This window comes from Oncorhynchus clarkii, chromosome 16 (assembly GCF_045791955.1).
Source record: "Oncorhynchus clarkii lewisi isolate Uvic-CL-2024 chromosome 16, UVic_Ocla_1.0, whole genome shotgun sequence".
NCBI classification, from domain to species: Eukaryota; Metazoa; Chordata; class Actinopteri; order Salmoniformes; family Salmonidae; genus Oncorhynchus; species Oncorhynchus clarkii.
Window position 1 is genome coordinate 35,019,657 of NC_092162.1, and position 15,749 is coordinate 35,035,405.

A 15,749-nucleotide genomic window follows, 5' to 3' on the forward strand; every position below is an offset into this window, starting at 1 on the left:
TCAATGACTATGTACATAGGGCAGCAGTCTCTAAGGTGCAGGGTAGAGTATCGTGTGGTAGCCGGCTAGCGACAGTGTCAGAGGTTCAGGGCAGGTAACTAGGCGGAGGCCGGCTAGTGGTGACTGTTTAACCATCTGATGGCCTGGAGATATAAGCTGTTTACGCCCTGATTAAAAGCAGTGGTTCGCGCTCTCAGTTTCACACGAATGCTGCCATCAATCCACGGTTTCTGGTTAGGGAATGTTTTAATTGTTGCTATGGGAACGACATCTTCAACGCACGTTCTAATGAACTCGCACACCGAATCAGCGTATTCGTCAATGTTGTTATCTGACGCAATACGAAACATCTCCCAGTCCACGTGATGGAAGCAGTCTTGGAGTGTGGAGTCAGCTTGGTCGGACCAGCGTTGGACAGACCTCAGCTTAGGAGCCTCTTGTTTTAGTTTCTGTCTGTAGGCAGGGATCAACAAAATGGAGTCGTGGTCAGCTTTTCCGAAAGGGGGGCGGGGCAGGGCCTTATATGCGTCGCGGAAGTTAGAGTAACAATGATCCAAGGTCTTTCCACCCCTGGTTGCGCAATCGATATGCTGATAAAATTTAGGGAGTCTTGTTTTCAGATTAGCCTTTTTAAAATCCCCAGCTACAATGAATGCAGCCTCCGGATAAATTGTTTCCAGTTTGCAGAGAGTTAAATAAAGTTTGTTCAGAGCCATCGATGTGTCTGCTTGTGGGGGGATATATACGGCTGTGATTATAATCGAAGAGAATTCTCTTGGTAGATAATGCGGTCTACATTTGATTGTGAGGAATTCTAAATCAGGTGAACAGAAGGATTTGAGTTCCTGTATGTTTCTTTCATCACACCATGTCACGTTGGCCATGAGGCATACGCCCCCGCCCCTTTTCTTACCAGAAATATGTTTGTTTCTGTCAGCGCGATGCATGGAGAAACCCGTTGGCTGCACCGCTTCGGATAGAGTCTCTCCAGTGAGCCATGTTACAGTGAAGCAAAGGACGTTACAGTCTCTGATGTCACTCTGGAATGCTACCCTTGCTCGGATTTCATCAACCTTGTTGTCAAGAGACTGGACATTGGCAAGAAGAATGCTAGGGAGTGGTGCACGGTGTGCCCGTCTCCGGAGTCTGACCAGAAGACTGCCTCGTTTCCCTCTCTTTCGGAGTCGTTTTTTTGGGTCGCTGCATAGGATCCACTCCGTTGTCCTGTTTGTAAGGCAGAACACAGGATCTGCGTCGCGAAAAACATATTCTTGGTCGTACTGATGGTGAGTTGACGCTGATCTTATATTCAGTAGTTCTTCTAGACTGTATGTAATGAAACCTAAGATAACCTGGGGTACTAATGTAAGAAATAACACGTAAAAAAACAAAAAACTGCATAGTTTCCTAGGAACGCAAAGCGAGGCGGCCATCTCTGTCGGCGCCGGAAGTTGTAGTTTAGTGGGTTTTGAAAGTCTTATGTAGGTGTCATAACCAGTATCTACCGTGGTATGTTTAGTGGGTTTTGAAACTCTTATGTAGGTGTCATAACCTGCCATAAAATATCTACCGTGTTAGGTTTTGTGTGTTTCTACACTCTTATGTAGGTGTCATAACCAGTAATAAAATATCTACCGTGGTAGGTTTAGTGGGTTTGGAAACTCTTATGTAGGTGTCATAACCAGCCATAAAATATCTACCGTGGTAGGTTTTGTGGGTTTTGAAACTATAATGTAGGTGTCATAACCAGCCATAAAATATCTACCGTGGATAGTTTTGTGGGTTTCTACTCTCTTATGTAGGTGTCATAACCAGTAATAAAATATCTACCGTGGTAGGTTTTGTGTGTTTCTACACTCTTATGTAGGTGTCATAACCAGCCATAAAATATCTACCGTGGTAGGTTTAGTGGGTTTTGAAACTCTTATGTGGGTGTCATAACCAGTAATAAAATATCTACCGTGGTAGGTTTTGTGGGTTTCTACACTCTTATGTAGTTGTCATAACCAGCCATAAAATAACACAATATATGTCACAACAGGTCTAAATATGACAGTGTTATGACCATATTGTAACATGTTATATCAGCTGTTATGACATGATTATGAATGACTGTTATAACACGTTATGACGCTGGGTGTCAAGTAAAGTGTTAACAGATTGGTATTTAAATACACAGTGCAAAACCCCATGGCAAAATGAATAGAATTGCAGGAAATTAGCTTCCGGACCAGAGTACGGAATATAAATCTATATGTATGTGAATGGTGTGTATAGACAGTATATGAATAGAAAAGGTGTGTACAGCGGTAGTTATATAGGATGAGCCGGGACTAGAATACAGTGTATACATACTGTATAAAGGGGGTAAAACAGTATGTAAACATGATTAAAGTGACCAGTGTTCAATGACTATGTACATAGGGCAGCAGTCTCTAAGGTGCAGGGTAGAGTATCGTGTGGTAGCCGGCTAGCGACAGTGTCAGAGGTTCAGGGCAGGTAACTAGGCGGAGGCCGGCTAGTGGTGACTGTTTAACCATCTGATGGCCTGGAGATATAAGCTGTTTATCAGTCGGTAATACAGCTCAACAGGATGCTCTCGATTGTGAATCTCTAGAAGTTTGCGAGGGTCTTATGGGCCAAGCCAAATTTCTGCAGCCTCATGTGGTTGAAGAAGCGCTATTGCGCCTTTGTCATCACGCATTTAAGGTCCTAAGTGATGTGTGATGAGTATGCCGAGGAACTTTAAACTTTTGACCCTCTCCACTGCGGCCCTGTAGATCTGGATGTGGGCGTGCCCCTCTCTGCTGTCTCCTGTAGTCCACGATCCGCTCCTTTGTTTTGTTGACGTTGTGGGAGAGGTTATTTTCCTGGCACCACTCCGCCAGGGCTCTCACTTCTTCCCTGTAGGATGTCTCGTCATTGTTGGTAATCAAGCCTACCACTCATGATTGTTGGAGACTTGTGTGGCCACGCTGTCATGGGTGAACAGCAAGTACAGCAGGGGGCTGAGCACGCACCCCTGTGGGTCCCCGTGTTGAGGATCAGCGTGGCTGATGTGTTGTTCCCTACCTTCACTACCTGGGGTTGGCTCGTCGGGAAGTCTAGAACCCAGTTGCACAGTGAGGAGTTCAGACCCAGGTCCCTGAGCTTTGGGATGAGCTTGGAGGGTACAATGGTGTTGAAGGCTGAGCTGTAGTCAATGGACTGCATTCTTACATAGGTATTCATCTTGTCCAGGTGGGATAGGACAGTGTGCAGTTCATTGTCTGTGGATCTGTTGGGGTGGTATGCAAATTGTGGTGGGTCTATGGTGTCGGGTAAGGTGGAGGTGATATGATCCTTAACTAGCCTTTCAAAGCGCTTTATGATGACAGAAGTGAATGCTACTGGGCGATAGTCATTTAGTTCAATTACCTTCACTTTCTTGTGTACAGGAACACTGGTGGACATCTTGAAGCAAGTGGGAACAACAGACTGGGATAGGGAAATATTGAACATGTCCTTTCACAATCCAGCCAGCTGGTCTGAACATGCTCTGAGGAAGCGGCTTGGGATGCCATCTGGGCCGGCAGCCTTGCAAGGGTTAATAGGCTTAAATTTCTTACTGACGTCGACCACAGAGATCATAATGTGCAAGACCACACTTACTGCTTATCAATTCCAGGTGGCCTATGGCTTCATTACATTAGAACCTGATCCGTAACCCCAACACAGTGTGTAGCCACTGGGCTCCATATACCCCATAAACGCCCAGACACTGACTGCGGTCTTTAGTTTGTACATTGAGAAAACATACACATTAAATAATAATTAGTCTGCTTACTGGATTTATTTGATTCATTCCATATCTGGACGATATTAAAAATATGTAAAATAGAAATGTATATTACATTCAGCTTAAATGTCATGGTGAAGTTGTACAAAGCACACAGCTAAAATCATACATGAAGCATAGAAAGGATTGTGTGTGTGTGAAGGATACTGAGACAGAATGGAGGGGTATACGTGCATGATTCCCAGGGTCACACACGATGGAGCCTTCTACAGGGTCGTGCTGGCTCTGCATCAGGACCTCATTGGCTCAGCAGGGGAGAGACATCAGCATCCATTGTTTTCCCTAAATGGTTTTCCTTGGCGTGGTGCAAAGGCCCCCGAAGTGACATGAAAGTGATTCAAACACCAATATATTCAATTGAAATCAGTAGAGACACGATTGTTTAGGTCTGGGTAACAAAGGTTACGGTAAGGGAAACATACTTGACATATGCTAACCCAAGAGTAGCCGTTTTTCTGTAGGTTTTACGTTGTCACTTTTGAAGATTTCATAGCGAGGTGTGGAAAGGATGATCTGTTTATTTCCTTTTAGAACTTTAACATTGCTAATCATTTTACAGTCTTTTCCTGTTGAAAATGCATGTACTGTATTGATGACCTTACAAGATTCCCATTTGTTCCCACTGACACCAACCTGTTCCTCTGGGCCCTGTCAACCCATCACTCTCTAACCCTAACCCCCAGAGACATTTGTCCCTCCTCTAATTCTTAGATTAACTCCAGGTGTGGCCTATGGGTTTCCCTCCGCTGAAAGGGAGAACGGTGACTATTAGAAGATCAGTCTATTCTCATTGAATGAGGCTGAATGATGGGGGAAAGGGTAAAAGCCCAGATGTCAACATGAACTCCGTTGTGTCTTCCAGATATGCTTGGTAATCTTTTGATTCCGGACCGTTGTACTCTGCGGATTTCTTTGGCGTAAGAGATACGTGTGTACTGGGAGGTTGAGAGCATGCATCTATCTGCCTGAGAAGTCATACGTCTATTTGGTAAATCAGCTGAAGTGTATGGTCTGTTACTACATCGTTTTCATAGACATAACAGTGTTGTTTAGAACGATCATTTACAATGCCAATATATAAAGCTCTACACTCTCCATTGCCCAGTTGATAACCGAAATTTCCTTTTCATGTGTGTGTGTGTGTGTGTGTGTGTGTGTGTGTGTGTGTGTGTGTGTGTGTGTGTGTGTGTGTGTGTGTGTGTGTGTTCCAGTGGAAGCTGCTGAGGGAAAAACGGCTCAAAATAATGTCCGGGACTGAGCAAATGAGATGGCATAAAACACCTTGAAACCAATGTGTCTGATGTACAGTGCCTTGCGAAAGTATTCGGCCCCCTTGAACTTCGCGAACCTTTGCCACATTTCAGGCTTCAAACATAAAGATATAAAACTGTATTTTTTTGTGAAGAATCAACAACAAGTGGGACACAATCATGAAGTGGAACAACATTTATTGGATATTTCAAACTTTTTTAACAAATCAAAAACTGAAAAATTGGGCGTGCAAAATTATTCAGCCCCCTTAAGTTAATACTTTGTAGCGCCGCCTTTTGCTGTGATTACAGCTGTAAGTCGCTTGGGGTATGTCTCTATCAGTTTTGCACATCGAGAGACTGACATTTTTCCCATTCCTCCTTGCAAAACAGCTCGAGCTCAGTGAGGTTGGATGGAGAGCATTTGTGAACAGCAGTTTTCAGTTCTTTCCACAGATTCTCGATTGGATTCAGGTCTGGACTTTGACTTGGCCATTCTAACACCTGGATATGTTTATTTTTGAACCATTCCATTGTAGATTTTGCTTTATGTTTTGGATCATTGTCTTGTTGGAAGACAAATCTCCGTCCCAGTCTCAGGTCTTTTGCAGACTCCATCAGGTTTTCTTCCAGAATGGTCCTGTATTTGGCTCCATCCATCTTCCCATCAATTTTAACCATCTTCCCTGTCCCTGCTGAAGAAAAGCAGGCCCAAACCATGATGCTGCCACCACCATGTTTGACAGTGGGGATGGTGTGTTCAGTGTGATGAGCTGTGTTGCTTTTACGCCACACATAAAGTTTTGCATTGTTGCCAAAAAGTTCACTTTTGGTTTCATCTGACCAGAGCACCTTCTTCCACATGTTTGGTGTGTCTCCCAGGTGGCTTGTGGCAAACTTTAAATTACACTTTTTATGGATATCTTTAAGAAATGGCTTTCTTCTTGCCACTCTTCCATAAAGGCCAGATTTGTGCAATATACGACTGATTGTTGTCCTATGGACAGAGTCTCCCACCTCAGCTGTAGATCTCTGCAGTTCATCCAGAGTGATCATGGGCCTCTTGGCTGCATCTCTGATCAGTCTTCTCCTTGTATGAGCTGAAAGTTTAGAGGGACGGCCAGGTCTTGGTAGATTTGCAGTGGTCTGATACTCCTTCCATTTCAATATTATTGCTTGCACAGTGCTCCTTTGGGATGTTTAAAGCTTGGGAAATCTTTTTGTATCCAAATCCGGCTTTAAACTTCTTCACAACAGTATCTCGGACCTGCCTGGTGTGTTCCTTGTTCTTCATGATGCTCTCTGCGCTTTTGACAGACCTCTGAGACTATCACAGTGCAGGTGCATTTATACAGAGACTTGATTACACACAGGTGGATTGTATTTATCATCATTAGTCATTTAGGTCAACATTGGATCATTCAGAGATCCTCACTGAACTTCTGGAGAGAGTTTGCTGCACTGAAAGTAAAAGGGCTGAATAATTTTGCACGCCCAATTTTTCAGTTTTTGATTTGTTAAAAAAGTTTGAAATATCCAATAAATGTCGTTCCACTTCATGATTGTGTCCCACTTGTTGTTGATTCTTCACAAAAAAATACAGTTTTATATCTTTATGTTTGAAGCCTGAAATGTGGCATAAGGTCGCAAAGTTCAAGGGAGCCGAATACTTTCGCAAGGCACTGTATTTGATGCCATTCCACTCCAGTCATTACCACGAGCCCGTCCTCCCCAATTAAGGTGCCACCAATCCCCTCTGGTGTGTACCTACGTGTGTGCTATTCCAGTGCATCGACAAGGCCAGAGATCTACTGGATGCAGAGCTGACCGCCATGGCGTGAGAGAGTTACAGCAGAGCTTACAAGGTAAGCACGAAACTCTCCACTAATGTTTCACAAGAACATTTGCAGGTATAACTAGTTGACGAAGGCTTGAAGGTCGAAACGTGTCCATGTGACCACTGATAATAAATAATTCGATATCATTAATATTTTATTTGCGATTGCTGGCCGACTTTTCTTACCAATAATATAGAACCAAGTACCATACATATAGAAAAGCTTGTCATTGTCTACAATGGACATTTGAAGAAGCTAAGATCAGGATGTTAAGCTGACGATCAGCATACACTAGGACTTTGATCTGTATACTAATTGTCTAGGAAGTTAGCCTGATCCTAGATCTGTTTGTGTTGAGGCGAACACGGATAACATTGTTTATGAAAGAACATTGCATGGCTCACTTCGCTATCATTCAGTCAACTCTCAACAAGAGAGAATTCAAATTGAATGTGCTTTATGAAAATGGTCAACGGAGAGATGCAGAAAGCCTCCACAACAGATGAAAGAGGTTATTTAGTTAGTTAGCCCTACCTAATGGGATTATGCATTGATGTGACTTTTCCAATGCCACGCTGGTGTTACACTGGTGTATACACCCAGATTCCTAACAACATGCACGTGGTTAGTTAGATCCTGTAATACACTCTTCAACTTCTGCAGGCGGCTAGGAAGAGCAGTTAGGACAGTTAACCAATGTTAACCATTGACGGCCTGCTTTTGACATGTTTATACATTATTTTAATGAGCCATTTGCAGTTTAACTGTACCGCCCATGTGTACTTAGACTTGCATGGCTTTATCTTTGAGACAAGCATATGCTACTGACACAATCAACCAGGTACAATGTATGTGTATGACTGTGCAACTCAATACGAACGCCGACCAGAAAATGACCCAAACTAAAAATGTACTGGATCATTGTGCTGTCTATAGTTAGTTCCATTACCACCATCCTAATTGGAAATCAAAACAAGATCTTGGAGGTATTTTTTAGGCCACTGTCGGTGCACGCTCAGACAGAAACCTAAAAGTAGGTGTGATGAGAGTTCCAGTATGCACTCGATGCCAATGCAAGGGAAGCAGTTCCCAACACGTGATGACTTCACTTTCAGAAGAGTGGTAAAAGTCATGTTTAATACTACCACTCTTTGTCTGGCTGGAATTCCAGCCTCTCTCTCTCTCTCTCTCCCTCTGTGAGGTCAAGTCTTGTTGACATTTTGAAGCTTTGCCTAAGACACCACGCAAACACGCGCATACCCCTTCACCCTCACACACAAACTTCCACACAAGTGTTGCTTAGACACAAACCCAACAAGGCTATTATTTACATCTCCATAGGGCCTTAGGGCCTGTCACATCTCCCAGGGGGATATGTAAACCCCCAAACCTTAGATGGTTCCACTTTCCATTCATAAAATAAGAGAGGGGGGGGACCAGCAGAGCAAACAAGGCTTGTTTAATGACAGCTCCAGAGTCTCAGGTTCAAATCTTGACAGGCTTCCCTTCTACCGTGATTTATTGGCGTCTAACCTGACCCCTCTGTCAAGAGAGTCACACACTCCTCTGTCAAACGACCTAGATTGAGTTCCAAATAGTACCCTCTTCCCTTCCTGGTCAAAAGTAGTGCACTTTGGGAATAGGGTGCCATTTGGGACGCAGGCCTGGAATGAAGGGGAATGCATTGCATGAGCTAAACACCATGTTGACTGTGTCCCCACATTAATGTCCTGGGCTCTCAAACAACGCTGCAGGACACACTTGTGCACACTATGGTCGTTGTTGTGTTTACCCATTACTTATATGCGCTTGTGTGCACTTTGTGGGTCGTTTCTTCCCCCTTAATTGGAGTCCCAAAGGTCTTCAACCAGGCTGCATTTTTCTTTCCCTCGTTTTGTTTGCACATGTGTGTTTGTTTGTATTCTCTAGTGTCTAGAGAATGTGTTTCTAAAAGAAGAAAATACCATCTACCTGGACATTGTGTGTAAAGTCTGGTCAATTCTCCTGGAAAGTAATTTGTGAAAACTACAAATGTGTACAGTTCCTTCAGAAAGAATGCATACATACCCCTTGACTGTTTCCACATTTTTTTCCACATTTCTGAATTTAAATGATTACATTGAGATTTTGGCCTACACACTATCACTGGGCTACACACAAAACCCCATAATGAGTGGAATTATTATGTGGAATTATGTTTTTACAAATTAATAAAAATGAAAAGCTGAAATGTCTTGAGTCAATAAGTGTTCAACCTATTTGTTATGGCAAGCCTAAATATGTTCAGAGGTAAAAATGTGCTTAACAACTCACATAATAAGTTGCATGGACTCACTCTGTGTGCAATAATAGTGTTTAATGTGATTTTTGAATGACTACCTCATCTCTCTACCCCACACATACAATTATCTGTACGGTCCCTCAGTCGAGCAGTGCATTTCAAACACAGATTCAACTACAAGGACCAGGGAGGTGCCTAGCAAAGAAAGGCTCTTATTGGTAGAGGGGTAAAAACTCAAATAAACATATCCCTTTGAGCAAGGTGACGTTATTAATTACACTTTGGATGGTGTATCAATACACCCAGTCACTACAAAGACACAGACATAATTCCTAACTCAGTTGCCGGAGAGGAAGGAAACCATGAGGCCAACAGTTAGAGATTAATGAGAATGAGAATGCATCAACAACATTGTAGTTACTCCACAATACTAACCTAAATGACAGAGTGAAAAGAAGGAAGCCTGTACAATAAAATATTCCAAAACATGCATCCTGTTTGCAACAAGGCACTAAAGTAATACTGCAAGTAATGTGGCAAAGGAATTCACTGAATACAAAGTGTTATGTTTGGGGGAAAATCCAACACAACACATCACTGAGTACCACTCTTCTTATTTTCAAAAGTAGTGGTTGCTGCATTATGTTGTTGATATGCTTGTCATCTGCAAGGACTAGGGATGTTTTTGTATAAAAAGAAACTAAGCACAGACAAAATCCTAGAAGAAAACCTAGTTGTCTGCTTTCCAACAGACACTAGGAGACAAATGTACTTTTCAGCAAGACAATAACCTAAAACACAAGGCCAAATATACAGTGGAGTTGCTTACCAAGGCGACATTAAAAGTTCATGAGTGGCCAAGTTACAGTTTTGACTTAAAATTGGCTTGAGAATCTATGGCAAGACTTAAATTGATGTTTAGCAATTAGCAGTGAGCGATTTACCAAAATGTCAGTTCAATTATTTGAATTCCATTTTTTCTTTCTGTGAGCTCAATGCACAGTTTTTTTAGAGATAAATAAGCTTGAACTGTGTGACATAGTAGGGAGTTAATAGTTAAAAAAAAACTTGTATTTGTTTTATTCTGTTTTGTTACAACATTCAAACCACATAATGCATAGTGCATTTAATGTCAAAACAAATAATCAAAACTGAAATCAATAACTGAGATTATTTCTTTATAATCGAACCGACCTCGAAAAGCACGAATCGCTCAACACAACTACAACTACTACTACAGTGATCAACAACCAACTTGACATAGTTTGAAGAAATAAAACAAATATAATGTGCAAATATTGTACAGTCCAGGTGTGCAAAGCTCTTAGACTTACCCAGAAAGACTCAAAGCTGCCAAAGGTGATTCTAAAATGTATTGACTAAGGGGTCTGAATATTTATGTAAAGTTGATATTTCTGTACTTAATTTTCAATAAATTAAAAAGAAATGTTGAACAATTTTTTTTCAGTTTGTCATTATGGGGTATTTATTGTATGTAGCTGGACCGGAATAAAACCCTATCTAATCCATTTTGAATTCAGGCTGTAGTAAAATAAAATGTGGAATAAATCAAGGGGTTTGAATACTTTCTGAAGACACTCATCATGATTAAATGCACTGCGTTGTCCAGCTCACGTCATTTTATCAAGTGTAACGTTTTGACCAGGCCTGACAAAGACCTTCTGGACAAAAGGTTGGACTCCATAAAACAGCGGGCACAGATATCTCTGTCAGAAATGGCTATAAAACTCTACACAGTATTTGGCAATCAGATTGTATTTAAAAAACTTTCGTCTGGATACAGACTTAAGTTGCTGTATCAGGTTCAAAATACGTTGTTTATTGCCACTTGACTTCAATACAACCAGAATGTGACAAATTTGCTTAAAACAATATTTTGAAGCTTTCCTGTCAATCCAAGGGGAAATATATTCTCCTGGATTTGGATACTGCCAGGAAAGTCCAACAGTCTGTTGCTTTGGTGTGAAACTGAATCTCTCATTGGAACGATTGCAAAATGTAGGCCGCCTCTCGGAAATCACACGGTTTAGAAACCGTACCTCAAACCTGTTTAATAACATTGTTATAGTTTTTCCTCCCCCACGGCACTTTTATTGTAATTGATTGTATTGGCTAGCAGGCAGCCGAACCTGTTTTCTACTCTCAACATAAAATCATTTCATTACGTTTAGGTATGATGTCATAGCAGCAAAACAAAGTGAATTGGTCCATACAGTTTAGCAGATGTTCTAGCAGGTGCAGCGAAATGCTTCTGTTACTAGTTCCTAATAATGCAGTAAAATGTCAAACAGATGCTCAAATAATAATAAAACACTTTTTTTAAACCCAGAAAGAACAAGAAATCAAGAAATGTCTGAAGGAATCCAATGAACAACCGAAATACTGTAACAGTCGTCCAAATACAATCTATATGTATATATACCAGATTCATTTACACAAGATATACTAAGAAATGTCTGAAGGACTCCAATGAACAACCCAAATACTGTAACAGTCGTCCAAATACAATCTATATGTATATATACCAGATTCATTTACACAAGATATACTAAGAAATGTCTGAAGGAATCCAATGAACAACCCAAATACTGTAACAGTCGTCCAAATACAATCAGGGGCAGAGCGACAGATTTTTACCTTGTCAGCTTGGGGATTTGATCGAGCAACCTTTTGGTTACTGGCCCAACGATCTAACCACTAAGCTACCTGCCGCCCCGAATACAGTTTATAAATAAATATGCAGTGTGCATGAACAGTGTAACTAAAATGCAGTTCTTTGAATGGTGTATATTGAAATGTATGTATGTATAGTAGTGGTTATATAGGATGAGTGACCAGTGTTCAGTGACTCTATGTATATAGGGCAGCATTCTCTAAGGTGCAGGGTAGAGTACCGGGTGCTTGCCGGCTAGAGGTGACTGTTTAACAGTCTGATGGCATTGAGATAGAAGCTGTTTTTCAGTCTCTCTGTCCCTGCTTTGATGCACCTGTACTGACCTCACCTTCTGGATGATAGCAGGGTGAACAGGCAGTGGCTCGGGTGGTTGTTGTCCTTGATGATCTTTTTGGCCTTCCTGTGACATCGGGTGGTGTAGGTGTCCTGGAGGGCAGGTAGTTTGCCCCCGGTGATGCGTTGTGCAGACCTCACTACCCTCTGGAGAGCCTTGTGGTTGAGGGTGGTGCAGTTGCCATACCGGTGATACAGCCCGACAGGATTCTCACGGTTGTGCACCTGTAAAAGTTAGTGAGGGTTTTTGGTGACAAGCCACATTTTTTCAGCCTCCTGAGGTTGAAGAAGCGATGTTGCGCCCACCAGCCTGCTGCCTGCCACAGAGCTATAGTAGGGCCAGCTGCAGGAGCCACTCACAGCTCACAAGGCAGGAATCTTAATGACACATGCACCCCGGTCCCTGCCAGAGAGGAGCCGTCCATCCCCACTCTGAAGGGGGAAATATTTTGAAACTAATTTAAAGATAAAGACAAATACTGTTGAACATCACTCTTATCAGATGGTGTGGGGGAATAGCGTAGAGAGCCTGGAGCCAGTTGTATTTGTTGTAATGTCAGGAGAGTTGAGTTGAATCCCTGTTTTGAATGAGAATTCCTATTTGACCCCCGTGTGTGTCTGTTGTTCTTCTGTCCCCCATCAGATTGAAGCCTTCCAGCACACACAACACTTTGTCCATGGGATGCAGCAGCAGGCCCAGCATGGCGCTGAAGACAAGCAACACCAGCAGGAGCTCCACAAGCTCATGGCCAGGACTCCTACCGCAACTACTTTAGGAGAAAAACAAATCAGTCGCACTCTATTTGTTATTGCAGTGTGAGCTTTAAAAACACACAAACGTTTTCTCAGCCCACATGTTCTCCCTCATCTAAAGGGTCACGTACAGAGCGTTCTACTCTTTCTCCAGGACCGTGACCCGACCCCAGTGCTGTTACTCTTCTACGTCTTGCAACCCCAGCCAATTTCTCTCTCGTTTCATTCTGTGTAAACAGACTCTGGGACAGTTGTAGAATGGTAGATCCCAAATTCATACAACCAGTAGGCCTAGGCTAGATCCAATTATAAGCGCAGCAATGCGCACATGGCAGTAGGCTAGGTTACACGCAAACGTTTGTTCCATAATGCAATTAGTAAGAGAATACCATTATGAGTGGTTTCATGTGACAGACATCAAAAAATCTGTTAGAAATTTAGAAAGTGGGGACATCCAAATATGCAACAACTAGTATGTGTTTCCAATATCACTAGGATTGTGCCTTTGGCTACTGGACAATGAAAGAACATTGATTTTAAAAACCAATAGAACATGAGAGAAAAATTCTGGTTTATAAAATAATTGCCTGCATGTTTAGTTGGATTTTAGCTCGGCTACTTTGAAGCAACATAAGACAAGCCTCATAATACCCTTGGTACCATCCAACTGGCAGCTTCATTAATCTTTATCCTACCCCCTCCTTTTTCGAACATTCTGTTAAAAATCGCGCAACTTTTCAGCGTCCTGCTACTCATGCCAGGAATATAGTATATGCATATGATTAGTATGTGTGGATAGAAAACACTCTGAAGTTTCTAAAACTGGTTAAATCACGGCTGTGACTATAACAGAGCGTGTGTTTCATCGAAAAGCGCAAGAAAAACTGCTCACTGAAATCTGAAAAAAGTATCCATGCGCCCCTTTCATGGATTATTTAAAGGAAACCAAATTTAATATGGAGACGGATGCAATTCCTACAGCTTCCACACGATGTCGCCAAAAACGTCATTTTCATTGACAAAAATCCATTGAGACATTACGAATAGATCCTTGATTCCATCCAGCCTACCTCAATCGATTTTGGAAGATTGAAAAATGGACACTGTTTTCTTTTGTAGCTGCTATTGAATACAGATCGCCCAGTGATCAATTTGATCGCTTATTAACGTTTACAAATACCTAAAGTTGGGTTATAAAAGTAGGTTGAAGTTTTTTGTCAAAGAATGTAGGCAACTTATATCATTTTTAAACATGACGTTGCATGTTGGAAGAGAGCTTTTTTCGTGATGCAGACAGGCCATACAAATGGATATTTTGGGCATTCATGGACATATTTAATCGGGAAAAAGACCAATTTGTGATGTTTATGGGACATATAGGAGTGCCAACAAAGAATATCATTAAAGGTAATGAATGTTTTATATTTTATTTCTGCGTTTTGGGTAGCGCCGGCTACCGCAAAATCTGTTGTTTACGTGTCGTGCTGGTATTTTGGGGGGTGCATGCTATCAGATAATAGCTTCTCATGCTTTCGCCGAAAAGCAGTTTAAAAATCTGACTTGTTGGCTAGATTCACAACGAGTGTAGCTTTAATTCAATACCCTACATGTATATTTTAATGAACGTTTGAGTTTTAACGAGTACATTTAGCATTTAGCGTAGCGCATTTGCATTTCCAGGTGCCTACTTGAGACGCAGACGTCTCAAGTAGGAGCAAGAAGTTTAAATAGTACCCGCAAAACACCAGTCTCAACATCAACAGTGGAGAGTCGACTCCAGGATGCTGACCTTCTAGTCAGAGTTCCTCTGTCCAGTGTCTGTGTTATTTTGCCCATCTTAATCTTTTCTTTTTCTTGGCCAGTCTGAGATATGTATTTTTCTAGACGTTGAGACTGGTGTTTTGTGGGTACTCTTTAATGAAGCTGCCAGTTGAGGACTTGTGAGGCGTCTGATTCTCAAACTAGACACACTAATGTACTTATCCTCTTGCTCAGTTGTGCACCGGGGCCTCCCAACCCTCTTTCTATTCTGGTTAGAGCCAGTTTGCGCTGTTCTGTGAAGGGAGTTGCGATCTTCAGTTTCTTGGCAATTTCTCCCATGGAATAGCCTTAATTTCTCAGAACAAGAATAGACTGAGTTACAGAAGAAAGGTCTTTGTTTCTGGCTATTTTGAGCCTGTAATTGAACCCACAAATGCTGATTCTCCAGATACTCAACTTGTCTAAAGAAGGCCAGTTTTATTGCTTCTTTAATCGGGACAACAGTTTTCAGCTGTGCTAACAAAATTGCAAAAGGATTTTCTAATGATAAATGAGCCTTTTAAAATTATAAACTTGGATTAGCTAACACAAAGTGCCATTGTAACACAGGAGTGATGGTTGCTGATAATGGGCCTCTGTACGCCTATGTAGATATTCCATAAAAAAATCTGCCTTTTCCAGCTACAAGTCATTTACAACATTAACAATGTCTACACTGTCTATAAGAGTGTGCAAAGCTGTTATCAAGGCAAAGGGTGGCTACTTTGAAAAATCTAAAATCTAAAATATATTTTTATTTGTTTATCCTCTTTGGGGTACCCCCCCTTCTTCTCAATATCCGCCTAAAGACATACCCTAATCTAACTGCCTGTAGCTCAGGCCCAGAGGCAAGGATATGCATATTCTTGGTATCATTTGAAAGGAAACACTCTGAATTTTGTGGAAATGTGAATTGAATGTAGGAGAATATAACACAATAGATCTGGTAGAATAAAATACA